We start from the raw sequence: 7161 nt of genomic DNA, 5'->3' as shown, positions 1-7161 counted from the left end.
CACAGGGCTTATAACAGTGCCTTAGTTCACTTCAAACTGTGAATTCAGTAATTCTTATCAATTCTTGACTGTTACCTTCTGAAGACTGACTCACAGAAGCTCTCCAGGAATTAAGAGCATAATAAACATGTGAAGGCAAATGTTTGGTTCCAACATGAACAAACTAGACTCAGTTGGGAATTGGAGTCAGAAGCTACAGGGTCAAGTCCTGAATTCTATCAGGTTCTCTTTCTGGGAATTTAGGCAAGTTATTTAAACCCTCTCAGCCTAAATTAGCTCACCTTTAAAGTTATATAACAATTCTGCCTATTGTGCAGATTAAATGAGATCTTAAGGGGTAAAACGTCTTTGTAAATTGGAAGATGCTTTAAAAAATGGAAGATATTATGATCACCATACATAAATGGTTTATCAGATGTTGAAAACACAATTTCTCTATCATTTGGAATTATTTCATTTACAAGACACAAAACCAGAAAAACAGTGACTTAAGAAATAGAAACCAATTTTTTCTCATTAACAAGAAAAAGGAATGTAAATAGTTGGTTCAGCTGCTTTATTAATACTGTCAGGGACCCAGGGTCTGTCTTTGTTTTTACTTCATCATATTTAGCTCATTGGGTTTCATCTTTATGCTTCTTGCCCCCAAAATGGCTGCCAGCCATTACAGAAATGACATTTTCTTCCAAGGCAGAAAGAAGGGAGATAAGAGAGGATTCAGAAGTCTCATTTGTTCTTTTTCAGGAGGAAAGCATAAGCTTTTCTAGAAGCCCCTATCAGGCTTCTCCTCCCATCTCATTGCCTGGAACTCACCTGGCCACTTTGGGCTACATGGAAGACTGGGGAAATGTTGTAGCTTTTACAACAGAGGAGAACAAGGAAGAAGGAGCTGGAGAGGGGCTGTTGGGATTGCCCGTCAACAGTGTTTGCCACAGGTATCTTCTTGAACATCACAGTTTTTTAATCAGTTGTTGAGCATTCATGCATAGCATTATGTTCTTAAAGCTGCTTCCAGTGGGAGAAGAATTCATCATTAGGCATGATTAAGAGTCAGTGTATCTTTTCAGATGTCTGGTCTTTCCTTCAGATATCAATAACCTTTAAATAAAAAATACAGAGTTTTGCCTTTGGTGGAAGAGTAGGTCACCCTAACTTAACACTCTATCTTCAGAAAACACACATATTAGAAGGACACCAGGAATGTTAGAGCTGAGGGAGCACCCTGAGAAGTAGGTTTCCAATACAGTTTGCAGTACCGGACCGTGTAGGAAGATAAACAAAAAGCAACTTTAGACAGGAGGAGATTTAGAAACAGCAAAGAGGTGTCAGAAGAAAGTCAAATGCACACACACACACACAAACCAAACGAACAAAAAATAAAATAGTTCCATTCCTCTCTCTGCTCAAGTCCCAAGACTGCATTTACTTTATAAAGAGCAAGGCAATCTCCTTCCCTAGTCCCTCCAGCTAGCTGGGTATAATTTAGGGAAACCCAGGAAATCTTTAAGATTACTAGTGAGTTCATTGGAGGTGTTTATATCTTCCAGTAGCCTCTTGCTTTTCATTAGTTCTGTCAAATAGAGATAGAGGGGATCTTCAATACACATGTTCAGTGTGTTGCTTGAAAGTACACAGGGCTGTGAGTCTGTCCAAGGACCAGTTTGGTTAAGCAGTGTACCCGGGACTGTGTTTACCATACTGGACCACACAGCACTTCAAGGAGGATGACTCTCCTGCTCCAGCAGATGGCTACTTTCTGTTTTTAGAAGAGCCGACTTAGGGTGCCCATATGCTTTTAATCTTGTTGAAAGGTGTTCTGAAAACCCAGAGTCTATCAATTGCTTCTCATCATTCTCATTCAAGGTAGAGCAGAAAGGTATTAAAATTAATTTATTATTTAAAATGGTAGGATTGGATTGTATAATGCCCTTCACAGAAATGTAGGAATTGATTCAGGCAATAAATTTTAGACCAGACTGCAAAATCGTGGCGAACTATTCTGTCTGCACCACCGTATGAAAAATGACCCAGTGGAAGCAGTCCCTTATGTGTTTCTTTCCAGGTCTTCCCATCTCTTTCCTGTCTTTCTTTTTTTCCTGTCATCTACATAGTCCTTAACTTAGACTAGAAAGGCAGTGAGATAGGTGATTTTGTAACAGTCATCTGCCTGCAACATTCCCTGGCCTCTTTATTTTAAGGTCTGTGGTGCTTATACCTGCAGTTATCTTCTGGGAATGTTGCAGCTGCCAAGGCTTTTGTGAAGGACGTAACTAAATTCAGTCTCTACACTCTCATTCAAATTATGAAGTGACGTTTCCATGGTTAAAACTAAGACACCAGTCCTTTGAATGGAATTAGGCTGAAAATCTGTTTCTAGTCATCAAAGACAAGCATTGGATTATTTGTTAGATGGATTTATTTATTTTCATTGGTCAGCAAGGTTTCAAATAGATCTCATTTGTCAACTTCCAATATCATAATTACTGTTTCCTTAAGTCGCATACCACTGAAGGAAGTTGACCAACTTATTGGGATATATAGACAGTTGGAAATTTGTTCTTTAAAAAATAAATTTGAGAAATAAAAGCCAGATTCTTTGGGCTCCTTTGTAAAATGTAGTGTTGAAAATATAGTGTGTGCTGCAAATAATTGGAAATCTTAGAAGAGTTAGAAAAAACTCTTAGAGTTTAATTTTTCAGTTTCATCCCTCCCTATCCTCAGTCTTTACCACCTTTGTACAAGTAAAAAAATTTTCCCAGACAAGTGAAGGACTTCCCAAGGCCACATGACTAACTGGCATAAGATCTCAAATTTTGTTTCTTTTCGATATGAAGACTATTTTTTAAAAATACTGATTGTGCAATATTCATGTTCGATTCAAGTGCAGGAAAGAGCCACTGTTTAATTGGTTGTGTTAAAACCTTCATAAGGCAAAATGACAACAAAGTGAATCATCCTTTTCAAAGATTTCTCAGCAGAATGTAGTGTAAGATACACATGCTTGGGAGTTAGACGGATCTGGGTTTACATCTCAGCCTTGTGTTATGACCTTGAGAAAGTAACTCATCTCTTCTGAGAATAAGGATACTGATTTTGCACTGTTGTTGTGAAAATTAGCAGTACTGGATGTGAAATACATAGCACGGTACCTGGGATATAATAGGTACTCAAAAAATAGCAGCTTTTAGCAGGTAACATCAAACCTAACTTTTATATAAGTGATGGTGAGGCTTACATAATCCTAGGAAGAGAGAGGAAAAATGTGTACTGTGCCATGTAAAGTGAATAGACTGATAAATGAATCTAGGTATTAGACGCTCATTAATATTAACTGCTACCCACCCTTGAACTGAGTCAGCTCAGATATTGCAGGCTCTTTCAAATACCTTACCTAGGTCCTTAGCCAAATCTGAGCCAGATAGGGGGCAAAGTAGCAAAATCAGCCACTCCAGTTGAAGTGGGCTGAAAATATTCTTCTTGCCCTGAAGCATAATTATGCAACATACTTGGGACCCCCCACCCCCGTGGTTTCCCACTTTCCTCCTTATCATTAGTTTGTCCAGCCTTATGCTTCCATATCTACCTTGGTGTCCTGATTTGGATGCTGTTTCCTCTAGTGGAGCCTAGAACACTTTCCTGAGTCCCTGTCATCCTGCCTAGTCCTTATTACCCACCCCTTTCAGAAATGAGCACTATCACTTGGAGCCCTTGATGCTGACTGGGGTCCTGCTCTGTGTGGATTTTTCATTTGTAACCAGAATGCTTCTACTAAGTATACATTGCTATTTCCTGCAGATGGAGAGCCCAGGGTCAGAATAAGCTCAAGTTCACTACATCCTTCTGAATATCGTGATTGGAATGTGAGTCACCACCATTAGGTACTAATCCTCTGTTCTAGTTCATTCATCTACCTAGATTCTATAATAACCCAGCTTTTTCCTTTTTTTCCGCTGCTGAGTCTCCAGTTTCTGGCACCAAGCTGTCCTGAGCTGAAAATTCTTTAGGAGATCCACAGGTAAAAGCAAATGTTGATGAAGATATCATGATGAAGCTCATCTGTGCAGGGCATTAATATTCTCATATAATATACATTTTCCTTGAACTATACTTCTCCACTACTCTCTGATGTAAAGCCTTGGATACGTTCCCAAGAGACTTATTGTGGAGTTTCAGCAATACAACACTTCCCCTTCCAGGAGGTTTGGTGGAGCAGGGAGTCGTGGCTGGGAATCAGCCCTTCGTCTGATGTTAAGCCATGTGTCTTGTATGAGGCTTTATGGTTTTAATTCAAACTTTCTTTTTTCTTACTCATTCCATCATCCACAGAGCCTTGCATATGTGTTTGCAAATGTCTGAAATAGCAGTAGATAGACTGATTAGGCACTTCTTTAGAGAAACTTGGTATAATAATACAAAATAAAACCAGTGCTAATTTCGGTCTTTATTTACACAAATGAGGTCTTGGGGGCAGTGTCTGGGCACTGAGGGGCACTTGACTGAGACTGAGTGCAGCACAGAGGGCTAGGTTGCTGGGCACCACTACCTACATTTAGTATGCCCTTTCTCAAAGGCAACAGCAGTTGCTCTTCCTTCCATGTACGGTAGAAGGAGAAACTGAAGGAGACCCTGAATGGCAATCATGGACTGTAACTTCCAGGGATTTATTTTAGTAATTTGTCCTCAATAAGGGCCGACTACTTTGACTCACAGACTTATTCCAGGGGATTTGCTACTACTTTGAGCTGTTTTTAAATTAGAAAATGAACCTGGCAGTCCATCATGTCATTTAAAAAAATTTGATGAATAAAGATTATATTATAGACCCAACATGGATATGATGCGTGCTATTTATTGTTATTCCAGAAGTAGGGGCGGATTTCTGCCCCAAACTCTTACTGTTCCCCTGAGTTCCCATTATAATCAATGCCATGGATTGACAGGTTCCAGGAGCACCATCTGACATCATGAACCAGAAGAAATGGGATAAAGGACCAGATGTGCACAAATGGACATAGATCCTTGCAAAGCCACCTGGGTTTGTTAAGGATCTCTCGGTCACATGCAACAGAAAATAACCCTGGGCAGTGTAAGCACATTAAAGTCATTCTGTGCTGATCACAGTGTGATTCTTACAGAATTGAAGGAAGTGATGAATGACAGAGGTTCATGAGGGACAGGAATGAGTGCAGTGTGGACACCTTACCAGCAGAAATTTGGGGCCTTTTTCTCCAGGTAATAACAAATCAGATCTGTAAGTGTTCTGTTTCCAAATACTGTCATTCTGAATGTCAAAACCACATTTGAATGTTTGGGGTTAGGTGTCCATCTTTGGATTAAACTGTTAGGTCACTGGGGCAAGGTAAGTAAGGTAGGTAGGTCAGGATGGACAGAATTTCTGAGACACACCCATTGGCCTGAGAGTCAGTCTCTGAAAAGAAGTATTTGTTATGAATTGACCAGCCCTCCCAGACCCATTGTGTGCTATACACCTCATATCCCAACACTAACCATTACAATTAAGACATTTTCAAATGCTCCCGTACAGACTGCAAGGAAAAGGAAAATGAATTGTGCACACACACATACACACACACACACACAATCCAAGGGTGAGCAAACTAAAGCCATGTGATGATTTTATAACAAAGATGCTGAAGTTTTGTTGCTGAATAGAAATTTGTTCTTTGGCTCATAGAATGTTGGTTATGGGCTGGTGTGACTCCCTAAACTCCTTTGTTGAAGTCCTAATCCCCAATATGACAGAAAGGGACCTTATTTGGAGATACATTCTTTACAGTGGTAATCGTTTGAAAATGAAGTAATTAGGGTAGGATATAATCCAGTACAACTGGTGTTCTTATAAAAAGGGGAAATTTGGACACAGGTGACAGACACAGCACATAGGGAGAATGCCATGTGAAGATGAAGGCACGGGTCTGGGTAATGTATCTACGAGCCAAGGGACACAGAAGATTGCTAACAAACTACTGGAGGGTAGGTGAACAGCATGGAACAAGATCCTTTTTCACAGGCCTCAGAAGGAACCAACCCAGACGACACCTTGATCTTGAGCTTCTAGCCTTCAGAACTGTGAGACAATAAATTTTTGTTATTTAAGCCACCTAGTTTGTGGTAGTTTGTTATAGCAGCTCTACTAAACTGATACAGTGTTATCAAAATGTGCAAGGGCACTGGTTACACACTTAAAAATGACTGGATTGAAATTTAAATTTTCAGAGGAAAAGATCATCTCATAAGATTCTCTTTATATTAGATTGCTGAATTACTTTTCTACTGAGGCAATTCTTCACCTTCATTCCTGTAGTATGATATGTGAGCATTTCATTAAGTCCTCAAATGTATCACAGACCAAATCAGATTCTAAGTAAGTTGTTATGTAAATGGCTAATAGTCACATATGGGGATATGGCCTAGTATTCTTATGTTCTTAGGGAAATCTTCTGATGTTAAGCTATTCTTTCATCAGTTTTGTAATAATTAGGACTTGAGCTAAACAGTCACTGGGAAGTTGTAAAGAAATAGATGCTATTGCATTTTTAGGTTGACAGTGGACTTTTTCTCTGTGTAATTACTAACATTAGCTCAGCCATCTGTCCTTTTTATCAGTGAACCTATACATTTCAAAGACTCCAGCTGAGAAAAGCTTGACTATTTCTCTTCTCTAGCAAAATATGATTCCTAGTAATTTATAAATGTTTGGAATAGCAAAAATCCTTGCAGATAATGCAATGGTTTGTGTTGCATCTACCCAACTCCTAAATCACTGTCAAATGCCATGGCTTAAAAGGAGAATATGGTTCTGCTATGAAAGAAAAAAAAGGTACTGGTCTAGATGTTTGGAGAAGATAATAAGCTCAATCTGCAATTTCCTAACTCAGTACCAGTAAGCTCTGTGGCTATGTAGCATGTTATTGTAGGAGCATTTATCACAAGCTCCTACATGTTTAATGTTTATCTCCCCAATAGACTGTAAGTTCCATGAAGACCAAGAAGATATTTGTCTTGGCCTACATTGTGTCACATAAATCCAGCGTGCTGCAGATATTTTAATAAATAATGGTTGAGTAATAGGATAATTAAGTATGAAGGATCTGTTATCACAAGGGCTAGACAAAGTATTACAGTATGATACAGAATGTA

General features: G+C 39.1%; 1 long non-coding RNA gene across 1 annotated transcript; it reads left to right on the top strand.

Moving 5' to 3' along the window:
* Nucleotides 1-749: 749 nt before the first annotated feature.
* On the top strand, nt 750-4785 carry LOC118968508 (uncharacterized). Its single transcript, XR_005056241.2, has 3 exons — nt 750-935; nt 3796-3860; nt 3966-4785. It is a non-coding gene; the product is annotated as an uncharacterized lncRNA (long non-coding RNA).
* The last annotated feature ends 2376 nt before the right edge of the window (nt 4786-7161 follow it).

This window comes from Manis javanica, chromosome 4 (assembly GCF_040802235.1).
Source record: "Manis javanica isolate MJ-LG chromosome 4, MJ_LKY, whole genome shotgun sequence".
NCBI lineage: Eukaryota > Metazoa > Chordata > Mammalia > Pholidota > Manidae > Manis > Manis javanica.
The sequence above is the reverse complement of the archived record's forward strand: the minus strand, read 5'-3'. Positions and strand labels throughout refer to the sequence as shown.